The sequence below is a fragment of the Castor canadensis genome, chromosome 10 (genome assembly GCF_047511655.1).
Source record: "Castor canadensis chromosome 10, mCasCan1.hap1v2, whole genome shotgun sequence".
NCBI classification, from domain to species: domain Eukaryota; kingdom Metazoa; phylum Chordata; class Mammalia; order Rodentia; family Castoridae; genus Castor; species Castor canadensis.
The window spans coordinates 115,292,902-115,306,687 of record NC_133395.1 but is presented as its reverse complement, the minus strand read 5'-3'; the positions used below and the strand labels follow the sequence as shown (position 1 = coordinate 115,306,687).

Genomic DNA, 13,786 nt, shown 5'->3' with positions numbered 1-13,786 from the left:
TCTTCTTTCCAGAAAACAGGTGAATGCTTATCTCTGAAATTTGCACATTTAAGCCTTTCTCCCCTTCCTGATTGTGGTCTTTTTTAAAAAATAGCTTATAATCATTGCTAAAATTTTTCCTCGTGTATGTGATTATATGTATATTCTTTTCTAGTAAAAAGCTATTTAGACATAATCCTTATGTTATTGTAAATGTAGAAAAATTTTGTGTGATTGGATTTTTAGGGGCAATGGGATAGAGCTGTTTTCTTCTACCTTTCTGTCACTTTCTCTGGAACATCTGTTAGTTGACAGATTGAGGATTTTTGAGTATAAGACTCAATAATTCCTGAATATTCTTTTTTTTCTGTAAGTATGCCATAGCTGCAGTTTCACAATTGACATTTCACGTTTACAGATTAAAGGAAAGTGCACAGATGTTTTAAAAACGTATCTAAAAACTTTATCTCTTTGGTGCAACCAGTTTAATTTGTTCCATCTATGAGACTTTATGAGGCAATGAATAATGTTGCTATAATCAACATATTATATTAACCATAACTGCTATTTTAATTTTATTTAGCATCTCAAGTTATGTTTACTGTTTATTGTTTGGGTTTTGCTATATTTTTAACTTGTAGGCTTAGCTGTATATTAAGTAACAGTGTGTTTCTTTAACAAAAGATTTTAGGTGTTTCAGGTTTTAAATTTTTTTTTTATTATTCATATGTGCATACAAGGCTTGGGTCATTTCTCCCCCCTGCCCCCACCCCCTCCCTTACCACCCACTCCACTCCCTCCCTCTCCCCCCTACCCCCTCAATACCCAGCAGAAACTATTTTGCCCTTATCTCTAATTTTGTTGTAGAGAGAGTGTAAGCCATAATAGGAAGAAGCAAGGGTTTTTGCTGGTTGAGATAAGGATAGCTATACAGGGAGTTGACTCACATTGATTTCCTGTGCATGTGTGTTACCTTCTAGGTTAATTCTTTTTGATCTAACCTTTTCTCTAGTTCCTGGTCCCCTTTTCCTATTGGCCTCAGTTGCTTTTAAGGTATCTGCTTTAGTTTCTCTGCATTAAGGGCAACAAATGCTAGCTAATTTTTTAGGTGTCTTACCTATCCTCACCCCTCCCTTGTGTGCTAAAGCTTTTATCGTGTGCTCAAAGTCCAGTCCCCTTGTTGTGTTTGCCCTTGATCTAATGTCCACATATGAGGGAGAATATACAATTTTTGGTCTTTTGGGCCAGGCTAACCTCACTCAGAATGATGTTCTCCAATTCCATCCATTTACCAGCGAATGATAACATTTCGTTCTTCTTCACGGCTGCATAAAATTGCATTGTGTATAGATACCACATTTTCTTAATCCATTCGTCAGTGCTGGGGCATCTTGGCTGTTTCTATAACTTGTCTATTGTGAATAGTGCTGCAATAAACATGGGTGTGCAGGTGCCTCTGGAGTAACCTGTGTCACAGTCTTTTGGGTATATCCCCAAGAGTGGTATTGTTGGATCTAATGGTAGATCAATGTTTAGCTTTTTAAGTAGCCTCCAAATTTTTTTCCAGAGTGGTTGTACTAGTTTACATTCCCACCAACAGTGTAAGAGGGTTCCTTTTTCCCCACATCCTCGCCAACACCTGTTGTTTGTGGTGTTGCTAATGATGGCTATTCTAACAGGGGTGAGGTGGAATCTTTCAGGTTTTAAATTTAATACTTTGAAATAAATTGAAAGGGTTTGAACTTAAACAATGGAACTGGCTAGTGGAAAGAATAGTTAACTAATACTTGGATGTATAGAGCCCTTACCTTGTAGTATGGAATATAGTCAGCTTCCTTAAACACTTTGCCATAAAATATGAGCCAAGGCAGCTGAACATATAATCATGCTAAATCTATACACAGAAAACAGTAATTATAGAATGACTTTAAGGAAACTAAAGGAGGGAGTAGTGAGGTGTGAATAGGTATGTTTGAGTTAGATAGAGATTTTTTGGAGAATGACAGAAAAGTATTTTAAAAAATCTCTGCTATGTCAAGCTGGATTTTTCCCCTTAATTCATATTTTTGTGTCATTTAAAGATTAAATAGCTTGGGCTGGTGGAGTGGCTCAAGTGGGAGAGCGCCTGCCTAGCAAGCATGAGGCCCTGATTTCAAACCCCAGTACAGTCTCCCCAAGATAGTTTAAAGAGTAAATAGTTTATTGTTGAGACTTTCATTATCTATAGTTACATAATATTGTAGCCTGCAGATCTTTCTAGCTTTTTTTTTTTTAAAGGCTGATATCTTAAGCATTTTTGGGCAACAGGTTGAGTTTAACCTAAGATAGCCTGACACAGGCTAAGCTTAGTAAGTGAGAGAATTTCAAGGTAACCTGGAGGTTTTAAACCACTGGTGCTACGGTCTGGTAACCTTGGGCTTACCAAGGTTAACTTTTCTTGAGCATAAGATTTATCTGGGCGTTGTGCTAAGTACTTTTCTTGTATCATCTCATTTTATATTTTCCAAATCCTGATGAAAAGTACTTCTGTTACTTCCATGTACAGATGAAAAAAGTAAGGATCAGCGAAGTGAAGTACTTTGTTCAAGGTTGCCCATTAAGAAGTTAGGTATGTGACTCTAACCAGAAAGGCCCTCCCTTTTCTTTTGGGACTAGTGCCAAAGTCAGGTACCAATGGCTCACGCCTGTAATCCTAACTCCTTGGGAAGCTGAAATGGTGAGGACTGTGGTTGGAGGCCAGCCCAGGCAAATAGTTCTTGTGACTCCCATCTCAACCAATAGCAGGGCACAGTGGCATGCACCTGTCATCCCAAGCCATGAGGGAGACTGAGATTGGGAGGATTGCAGTTCCAGTCTGGGTGGAAAAAAAGTTCATGAAACCCCATCTAAATGGTAAAAAGCTGAGCATGATGGCATGTACCTGTCATCCCAGTGACCACGGGAAGCATAAGTAGGAGGATCAGAGTCCAGGCTGATCTGCCCATAAAGTAAGATCCTATCTTCAAATAACTAGAACAAAAAGGGCTGAAGCTATAGAGTGAAGCCCTGAGTTCAAACCCCAGTATCACACACAAAAAGACAATATTCCTCCTCTCTATCTATATTACAAAATTGTCACATAACTTCTATGGAAATTATTTCAAAGACATGATGGAATATCATGATACTAAAGCACCAGCTTCATTCTTTCAAATACAAAGATTATTTTGCAGAGCCCCTGTGTCTATGTACCTGATCTAGAGGAACCCCTAGACAGGGCCTCATGCTTAAGAGGGCCCACTCCGGCCCTCCTGTGTGACTGTATTGTCCCTAAGTGGGAGGAGTCCCTGGGGCCAGGTGCAGGTACCCACCTGGAGCCTGTGGTTGGCACTGCAGAATCCTCACAGGCCTGTAAACTGCCTGCCTAAATGACTTCCAGTTGTCTTTCAGGGTCTGCTTGAGAGCCTTTGCCAAGCCTATCCTCCTGAGGGAGAGCTGTGCTACCAGTGTGCATATTTCTGGGCCTAGGGTTGCCAAAGGAACCCATTTAGAAGATCATCAAACTACAGCCTGTGGGCCAAATCCAGCTACCACTTGTTCATATAAAGTTTAATTGGAACATAGTCATGCCCATTTGTCTATAAATTGTCTATGGCAGCTTTTGTACTAAATGGCAGAGTCTGGCAGTTGTGACAGAGACTGGGTGGCCCACAAAACCTGAAATACATTATTATTTGGTCTTTTGCAGAAAGTTGTTGGCTTCTGTTATAGGTGCGGATAGCTTAGTGCAAGCTACAGCATTCATGTGTGAAGCATCCGAAGAAGGTATTGACTGGGGCAAGCCTTCCTTTTGCCACCATGTTTTGGCTAGAACTCTTAAAGAGTCTAAGAATTCGAATTCAAATCTCAAACCTCACTCTTCCAACTTTTACATTTGTCAAGGTAAAAGTGACAAAATATTTTATTTGCATTGAGTTTGTTAGCTCATTGGATAACTTTAAAATGTATAGACATGTGGTTCTTAGGCCTGCATTTGTACTCTTGCCTTGGGTGCCACAATGTTAGAATGACTATTAAAACCCAAGATACACTGTAGGGGTTTACGATAGGAGGGATGAGAGAATCCAACAAGCAATCACACAACTTACTATTAAATCACCAGGTATGAAAGAGTTTTTAGGTCATCTATGGATTATTGTACACTGTTGGCTTTGGGATGCTGACAATATTATAAGTTCTGATTTTGTCAGTAGTAACACAGGTATGCTTTCTATAAAAATTAATCAGTATGTACAATTATGATTTACTTTGGCCAGGTGTGGTGGCTTGCATCTGTTATCCCAGCTACTCAAGAGGTGAAGATTGGGAGGAACAAGTTTCCAGGCCAGCCTGGGCAAAAAGTCAGTGAGACCCCTTCTCAACAAAACAAACTGGGTGTGATGATGGGTGTCTGTCATTTGAAAAGTAGCCTGAAGCAAAAAGGGCAGGAGGTGCGGCTCAAGTAGTAGAGTGCTTGCTTAGCAAGTGCAATGCCCTGAACTCAAACCCCAGTACTGCCAAAAATCATATATATGTTATACTTTAATTAAAAAAATAAGAACAGATATATTAAAAAAAGGAAAAAAAACCCCACATTCCATGATCTTGTTTCCCATTTCATGTATCCATATTAAACCCCAGATGCTGGAACCCACCTGCCAATTTATGTAGAAGTTCATGTTCCTCCAACAGCCACCCCTTCTCTCCTTGCCTCTCTCATGCCCCTTCTGGCTTACATAGTCCCAAAGTGAGGGATGGGTCTGTCCCACCAGTCCACTGCCTGATTGCATCTTGATGCCACAAGGTGTCACTGTTGAGGCTGATCTTCTGCATATGTAAAGCCTTTACAGATGTCCAATATGGTCCCTTCTGTATGCTGGTAGCATACAATGCTTGGGTCATTTCTGCCCCCTGCCCCCACCCCCTCCCTTACCACCCACTCCTCCCCCTCCTTCTACCCCCCACGCCCTCGATACCTGGCAGAAACTATTCTGCCCTTATCTCTAATTTTGTTGTAGAGAGAGTATAAGCAATAATAGGAAGGAACAAGGGTTTTTGCTAGTTGAGATAAAGATAGCTATACAGGGAGTTGACTCACAGTAATTTCCTGTGCATGTGTGTTACCTTCTAGGTTAATTCTTTTTTTTTCTTTTATTATTCATATGTGCATACAAGGCTTGGTTCATTTCTCCCCCCTGCCCCCACCCCCTCCCTTACCACCCACTCCACCCCCTCCCTCTCCCCCCACCTCAATACCCAGCAGAAACTATTTTGCCCTTATTTCTAATTTTGTTGTAGAGAGAGTATAAGCAATAATAGGAAGGAACAAGGGTTTTTGCTGGTTGAGATAAGGATAGCTATACAGGGCATTGACTCACATTGATTTCCTGTGCGTGGGTGTTACCTTCTAGGTTAATTCTTTTTGATCTAACCTTTTCTCTAGTTCCTGGTCCCCTTTTCCTATTGGCCTCAGTTGCTTTTAAGGTATCTGCTTTAGTTTCTCTGCGTTAAGGGCATCAAATGCTAGCTAATTTTTTAGGTGTCTTACCTATCCTCACCCCTCCCTTGTGTGCTCTTGATTTATCATGTGCTCAAAGTCCAATCCCCTTGTGTTTGCCCTTGATCTAATGTCCACATATGAGGGAGAACATACGATTTTTGGTCTTTTGGGCCAGGCTAACCTCACTCAGAATGATATTCTCCAATTCCATCCATTTACCAGCGAATGATAACATTTCGTTCTTCTTCATGGCTGCATAAAATTCCATTGTGTATAGATACCACATTTTCTTAATCCATTCATCAGTGCTGGGGCATCTTGGCTGTTTCCATAACTTGGTTATTGTGAATAGTGCTGCAATAAACATGGGTGTGCAGGTGCCTCTGGAGTAACCTGTGTCACAGTCTTTTGTGTATATCCCCAAGAGTGGTATTGCTGGATCAATTGGTAGATCAATGTTTAGCATTTTAAGTAGCCTCCAAATTTTTTTCCAGAGTGGTTGTACTAGTTTACATTCCCACCAACAGTGTAAGAGGGTTCCTTTTTCCCCGCATCCTCGCCAACACCTGTTGTTAGTGGTGTTGCTAATGATGGCTATTCTAATAGGGGTGAGGTGGAATCTTAGTGTGGTTTTAATGTGCATTTCCTTTATTGCTAGAGATGGTGAGCACTTTTTCATGTGTTTTTTGCAGAATCTGGATTTTAATGTGAAATGTCTATATCTTTCTATGTTGGCAACTAGATCAAAATTCTAAGCAACACTGCTGACCGTACCCAACGCATCTGCAGGCAGCAGCTGGCTCCTGGTCAGTCGCTTTGTGCTTGAGATCTGTCTGTACCATGTTTCCCTATAGAAAGGTTTTTAACATTAAATGTAATCTGTGACACAGAATTTTTAAAAAGTTGGGGAGGCTGATCAGAAAAAAAGAGATATTTTAAGTTGGCTAAATCTTGGGAGATACTGATGATCTCAGCTCACATGGTCTGTCAGCAGGGTTCAGGTGATGGGCTGTGGCTGAAATCCGTAGAAATAAACTTAACCTAATTTACAGCAGATAGCAGGAAGTGCTCTTGTCTTAAAATAGACCATCTGGGACCATGATGGTCTGAGATACTCGAGGTGGACAGGAATCAAGGCTCTCCCCAGCCCTTTTCCCCTGAGCTTTCAGTTCAAGAGTCCCTAAACCTTTTAAGAGAGTGAGTGGATGAGTGCATATTTTATTTATGAATCCATATGCAATTAGAGACAGCATTCTCATAGGTTCATGAAAACATCTTTTATTTTGTTTGAGCCTAAATGGAATTTACCCATGGTCTTTGAATTTTATTCATGAAATGCTTTTAGAGTAAAAGGTGTTGTGCAACAAATTTCTTTGGTGTCATAATTTCTTTGATGTCAGCAATATTTGCTTTTGCACAGTTTGATCTAATTAATAATTTATCTTTCTTTGTGTTACATAACATAAATATCTATATAACAGGTATTTTTAAGAGTTGTAAAGAGTTTATAAGAAAGTCTAGTGATGGAACTGTATTTAAGACATTAAGATCTTAACTGCTACCTTATTTCCTAAAATGCATTTAGAGGCGAATGGAAAAGCTTAAAAATGGTCTTCTTGAAGCCAGTAATGGGAAGTAGAAGACATTATTGTTACATTGTTGATTACTGAATAAAGTTGATTTTTTTTTTTTTGGTAGTCTTGGGGTTTGAATTCAGGGCTCCCTGCTTGCTTGGCTGGCACTTTACCACTTGAACCATACCTCCACCCTCTTTTCTCTGATTATTTTTGAAGAAAGGGCTTTTTTGCCCAAGACAGCCTGGACTTTGATCCTTTTACACTTTCCATTGTTCCTGGGATGAGAGGTGCATACCACCACACCCATCTTTTTTCCATTGAGATGGGGGTCTTGCTAACATTTTTGCCCAGGCTGGCTTGGAACTGCTATCCTCCCAATCTCAGCTTCCCAAATAGCTAGGATTATAGGGTGAGCCACCGGTGCCTGGCTGATCATTTTGTTCTTTCTCAGAGATTCATTTTAGAGAATTAAAAAAAAAAAAATCAGGGTAGACAAGAAATTAGGAGACAACAACCAAAAAAAGCCTGAGTGTCAAAACAAGTACCTAAAATACTCCAGGGAACTTAAACACAGCTGGGTGGAGGGTGGGGGGGTGTGAGTGACTCAGTAGAACAGGTAGGAATCATGAGGCTTAGGGGAGGGGATAGGCAGAGGAGCCTGCTCTTGGCTTCCTTTGTTGGCTGAACTGGTACCTCTTCTATGAGATTGACTTCGCTCTATGTGCAGCAGCTTTAAGGGTGAAATGGTCCCAGGAAAACATCTTTGCTTTTTAAAAATTTGGAAGAAACTTATTTCCAAATAAAGTGTTTGGTGAGGTAGCTAATTAAAATTATTGTTAAGAAGCAGATGTATAGTGATGAAAAAATTATTGTGTTATCATTTTGATAAATTCTATGGGATTGTACATAACATTTGTCCAGTGTGATCTGGTGATTTAAGCACCAACTTGTTTCCTCAGCTGCTTGACATAGGCTGCTGATGGCAGACTGGTTTTCCTTTTGATTTTGGTTTCTTCACTGAGGTTTGAAAAATAAATAGAGAATTATATTTATTTCTTGGTATATTGGGATCAAAGTCCAACCAGTCATTTAAAAAATTTTATTTTTATTTTTTATATTAGCATATATTAATTATATAAAATAATGGGTTTCATTATGACGTTCTCATATATATGTGGAATATGCATTGATCATATCCAGTCATCATTTTTATCTTTTGTTTTTCCCTGCTAGAAGTCAAAGCTAGTTTTTTTGGGAGGAGTCAATTTCATGTCCCCATCCTTAAAATAGTACCTAGCTCCTGCAATCATCTTCTCCTCAAACCCTATTGGATCTGAGATGAAGAAAGTGCTGTTTGAGAAAGTCTATTCTGGGGAGTAAATTTCCCGTAGACAGAAGCTGTTTCTTATCTCAATCACTGCTCTATCTGTAGCATTCAACTCTGAGAATTAAACAGTTGCTTAAAAAATAATTATTGCATCTCAGAAAAAAACTTCTGAGATGAATTAAAACTTCATCGCATGAATTAATCTGAATGTTTTGTGAAATTCTTTTTAGATATCCTGAAGGGAAAAGTTTATTGTCAAGTAAACTTGGGAGAACTTACATCATCTCATTTGGGGGATCATCACCAGTACAGTCTAGTGTTCTAATGTCTCTGAAACAGGTTGGTGTAAAATCAAATTCCCATCCAACTTGTTAATCCAAACATTTGCCAAACTGTTCAGAAAGTACTGACTGAAAGCTGAGCTGGAGTTGCACACCTTTGGCACTAAATAATTAATTCTTTGGATGTTTTTACTAAATATGGAGTACTGAAATCCTGAGTTTGGTAATTCAAAGATATTTAGTAACCTCACAAGAGATGGGGGCTTCAGATACCTTAAAGCAACTGAGGCCAATAGGAAAAGGGGAACAGGTACTAGAGAAAAGGTTAGATCAAAAAGAATTAACCTAGAAGGTAACACCCACGCACAGGAAATCAATGTGAGTCAATGCCCTGTATAGCTATCCTTATCTCAACCAGCAAAAACCCTTGTTCCTTCCTATTATTGCTTATACTCTCTCTACAACAAAATTAGAAATAAGGGCAAAATAGTTTCTGCTGGGTCTTGAGGGGGTGGGGGGGAAGAGGGAGGAGGCCGAGTGGGTGGTAAGGGAGGGGGTGGGGGCAGGGGGGAGAAATGAACCAAGCCTTGTATGCACATATGAATAATAAAAGAAAAATGAAAAAAAAAATAAAGTTGATGCTCTAGGTCAGGAAAAAAAAAAAAAAAAAAGAGATGGGGGCTTCCAGGATTGTTGAGAATAAAGAGCAGAGGCTATGGAAGAAAAATAGTCAAGGGTAAAGATGTTTAATTTTGATGTTATAATTCATTAGAACTTTATCCTAGGGAAGTAATAAGAACTTTATCAATTAGAATATTAATCAGTAAAATCTTTTTCAATCGAAATATTGTAAAACATTGTCAATCACAGTATTATCATATTTCTATTTTAACAACAAATAACCTTTGTGCCTTTAATAGGTTATTGATTAAATAAATGATTAGATAACCATTCAGGGAAACATTGTCTGTTTCTGGTCTTTTGATGTATAACAAAAATCCCCCAAATTCTGGGGGCTTTAAACAACACCTATTATTTCCCACCACTCACGGAGCTGATCTTAGATGGCAGCTGAGCTGGGATGGAAGGTTCAGGATGGCTTTTCTTACTTTGCTGGTATCTTAGAGCTGGCTATTGGGGTACTTTGGTTCTTATTCCTGTGACCTATCTCTTTACATGTCTCCTTTTTTCCAGGACTGTTCTGTGTTGTTTCTCTTTCCAACAGGATAGCTTGGACTTCTGTGTTAGTCAGTTTGCATCAATGTGACCAAAATACCTGAGAGAAAAATGTAAAGGGAAGAATTCTTTATTTTGGCTCACCTTGTCAGAGGTTTCAGTCCATTGTGATGGGGAGGGTGTGATAGAGCAGTCAGCGGAAAAGGAGATGATGTTAACAATATAACATTGAAGAATGAGAAAAAGAGAGTACAAGACATTATATAGAATATAATGCTGGTTTTATCTAAAATCATATGAACACATGCACTCATTTAAAAGGAATTGGAAGCAGCATCAGTTTGTTAATAGAGGTTGTTTTTTTTTTTTTGGCAGTACTGAGGTTTGCTTTCAGGACCTTGAGCTTGTTAGGTAAGTGCTCTTCCTCTTGAGCTCTAGAGGTTGTCTTTGAGTGACAGGATTGAATGTTTTCTTTAACCTTATCTGTATTTTCTAAAACAATCTATTACTTGCCTTAATAATTAAGGAAACTTAGGCCAATTAGAATTGATGGCTGGGCACTGTGGCTCACACCTGTAATCCTAGCTACCCAGAAGGCAGAGATCAGAAGGATTGTGGTTGGAAACCAGCCCTTGGCAAATAGTTCTGAGACCCTATCTTGAAAAAAATCCATCACAAAAAAAGGCTGGTGGAGTGACTCAAGTGGTAGACCGCCTGCTTAGCAAGTGTGAGGCCCTGAGCTCAAACTCCAGTACAACCAAAAAAAAAAAAAAAAAAAAAAATTAAAGAAAAGAAAAAAAAGCCTTGACAGATTAAAAAAAAAAAAATAGAAAGGGTGTTAAATCAGATTCCAAAGCTATAAAGTTTGACCTATATAATTTTACCCCCAAATTTATATCCACTTTGACATTTAAATATACCCTTCCAGATAATCATTGGGATAGAAAAACAGTTCAAATGAAAAACAGCAAGGTATTTAAAAATTACAGTAACTGTTTTATATATACAACCTTGGAATATGTAGCCTGTATTCATTTGTTTGAAAAGGTGACCAAAAGCTTTATACCTTTAAAACACTAAGAAAAGAGACAAACATTTATCACATTGTTATCAAGACAAAAAGAAAAATGCATTAGGAATGAGATGAGGACATAAGTGGGGGAGATGGTTTTTAAAAAATTTAAGAAAAGGTATATATAGCAGTATTGAAAGGACTGAAAAAATTAGATGGAATAGACATTAGAGAAAAAATTTAGTAATAATAAACACCAAATAGATAGCAAACCAAAATAGATCAATCAGTGTTCTATGAAACATACAGAAATGGGAAAGACTGGTGTTATGTTAACTATTCCAGGACACATGAAAAATGAAAAGCTTCATTATCTATTCTATGATAGCACAAATCTAATACTAAACTGAGATAAGGATAGCCCAAGGAAACTGTGGCCAGTGTCAATATGTGCATTTTTTTTTTTTTTTTTGAGACAGGGTCTTTTTCTGTAGCCCAGGCTGGCCTTGGACTCTCAGTTCTCCTACTACAGCTTCCTGGAGTGCTGGAATTACAGGCTTATACCACCACATCCAATTCTGTACATTTCTTTATATAAAGAAACATTATTTCAAACAAGATTAATATATCATGCATGTTATGTGTTAATGTATGTTATGTGTGTGTGTGTGTGTTCTTCCAAAAGGGACAAACTTACTTTTTGCTTGTTTGTTGTTGTAATTCTCCAAAGTGTTGGCCAGCTGGCCTGGTAAAATTACTGAGGATTAAGTCTGTGTGCAAATTTTATGGCATTTGTGAGAAAGACCTCATTCTAACCAGAGACATCAGAATTGCCTTTCTCTATATGCAAGGGGAGGAGATGGGGGAGGACAAATTACATTTGGTTATTTTCAGGAAGACAAAATGCTGTAAGTTGTGGCCCAGTGAAGACACAAATACCTAGATTCTAAGCATAATAAAGATAACAAATTAATTTAAGTGTTGGAATTACAACTCCCCTCCCCCCCCCCCCCCCCCCCCGCCAAATTTCTTTATATATATATATATGATTTGAAATTAGGGCCTTGTGTTTTCTGGGCAGGCACTCTAGTACTTGAGCTATGTCCTTCAATCCTTTGTTGCTTTGGTTATTTTTCGGGTAGGGTCTCAGGTTTTTTGCCTGGGTGGATCTGGGCTGTGATCCTCCTACTTAGGCTTCTATTCATAGCATGCAAATAACAAAAGTAAGAAAATGAAACCTCTTGGAACCCCATCATTGGTAATATCTTAATGCTTCTTGGGAGGTGGAGGTAGAAGGATTGTTATCTAAGGCCAGCCTAGGAAAAGTTAACAAGGCCCTATCTGAAAAACAAACCAGAAGGACTACTGGGGGCATGGCTGTAGTGGTATAGTGAGGTCCTGAGTTCAATCCCCATTACTGGAAAAAAAAATTTTAAAAAGGGGTGAAGAATTTAGGCCATTAATGCTGTCAGCCTACCTGATATATGTTATATAAATAAAAGGCCTGGGGATAGATGAAGCTTCAATGACTTCATTTGATTCAGAGTATCAAATGATGTCACCTGGCTTGGCGTCACACTCTTCAAAGTGCAGTTCTGCTTCCTTTTGGACTAGCTTCACTCTCAGGTCCTTTCCACATGGTAGTACTCAGAAATCCATCTTGAAATCAAATAATTCGAGCTGAAAAGGGCTTATCCTTCTTAGGTGTTCCACCTAAAGTCATGATATGGAGTCTTTTTGGACCAATGTGAGTCTCTCTCACACCCATTCCTCAACAAGATACCATGTCTGGAAGGGAATATGAATTGGGGCCAGGCTTGACTTATGTTTTCACCCCTGGCACCATACAGGATGAAGCGAGGGAGTCAGTCTTGCCTAATATTTATGAACTGTAAGGGTTTAGAAATAATTCTTTAAAGAAAATAGAGATTCTATTATTAGAAAGTGTGTACAGAAGTGGGGAGAAGAGCTGAATGATAGGCATATGAAAATAAAAGATGTTCCTGTGTATTGCCTTTAAAGTATTTATCTCATTGAGACTAAAAACAAAAACTGCTTATTGACTATTCTGTTAGGCACTAAGCTAGGTGTTCTATAAACATCATTTTATTTCTTATAATACTATGAGTTATGCAATATTACTCACATTTTATTGATTGGAGAACAGAAGCTCATAACATTAAATAATTTGCCTAAAGTCACTCAACAAGTTGGAGTGGAGATTTCAACCTCAGTTTGCCCCTCCCCAGGATATGTTCTCTTATGTTGTAAAGCTGAGGAAAAAGAAAGCATACTAAAGACAACTTAAGAAGAAAAGCAAGAGGCCATAGTGCACTCTACTAGGGCATTATGTTGAAGGGATAATCACAATCCTGAGGTTCTGGCTACATAAAATCTGTATTAATAAACTTGAGTCATCATGATAGGGAGCTTCTACTACTTTTCTTGAGGGATTATGGTACCAGAAACTCTCAACATGCTGTATTATTCCCCTGTGCTATTTCTGTACAGGTGGGAAGAGGTTAATATGAAGATTAAGGTCAGCAATAGGGAAAATAATTCTCAAATGACCAGCCTGGAAGATGTGTGTGAAAGGAGAAACAGATAGGATTGTTGTTTCTCCTGGTGATAGCACTGAGAATCTGGCCAGACATATAGGTAGTGGTTGAATCATTTGTTTTTTGATTAGTTCTAAGATGGCCAGTAGACTCCAACTCATATGTGAGTGCCATTGATTGTTGGGTTAAGGTATGTAGTGGGAAGAGGACTGTGATGAATAGTGATATATGTAGTGCATACAGGAAGGGAAAGTAACAACATGCTTTGTTAGATATTTGACATTCCAGGAAGCAACAGCTTCTCAGAGTCATTGTCAAGCCACATTTATATGGAAGTCACATCCCTATGGATGGATTA

The 13,786-nt window shown here is 38.6% G+C and overlaps 1 protein-coding gene across 18 annotated transcripts in view; it reads left to right on the top strand.

Annotated features, from left to right (window-relative positions):
- Nucleotides 1-13,786, top strand: part of LOC109683367 (ERC protein 2) — a 998,591-nt gene that overhangs the window by 15,382 nt on the left and 969,423 nt on the right. For 2 of the 18 annotated variants that reach the window (XM_074043978.1, XM_074043979.1), the window contains one exon: nt 10,234-10,269. The exons of the other annotated variants lie outside the window; for them this stretch is intronic. The gene's annotated coding sequence lies outside the window, so the exon portion shown is untranslated. The remainder of the gene's footprint in view (nt 1-10,233; nt 10,270-13,786) is intronic. 18 annotated transcript variants of the gene reach the window in all.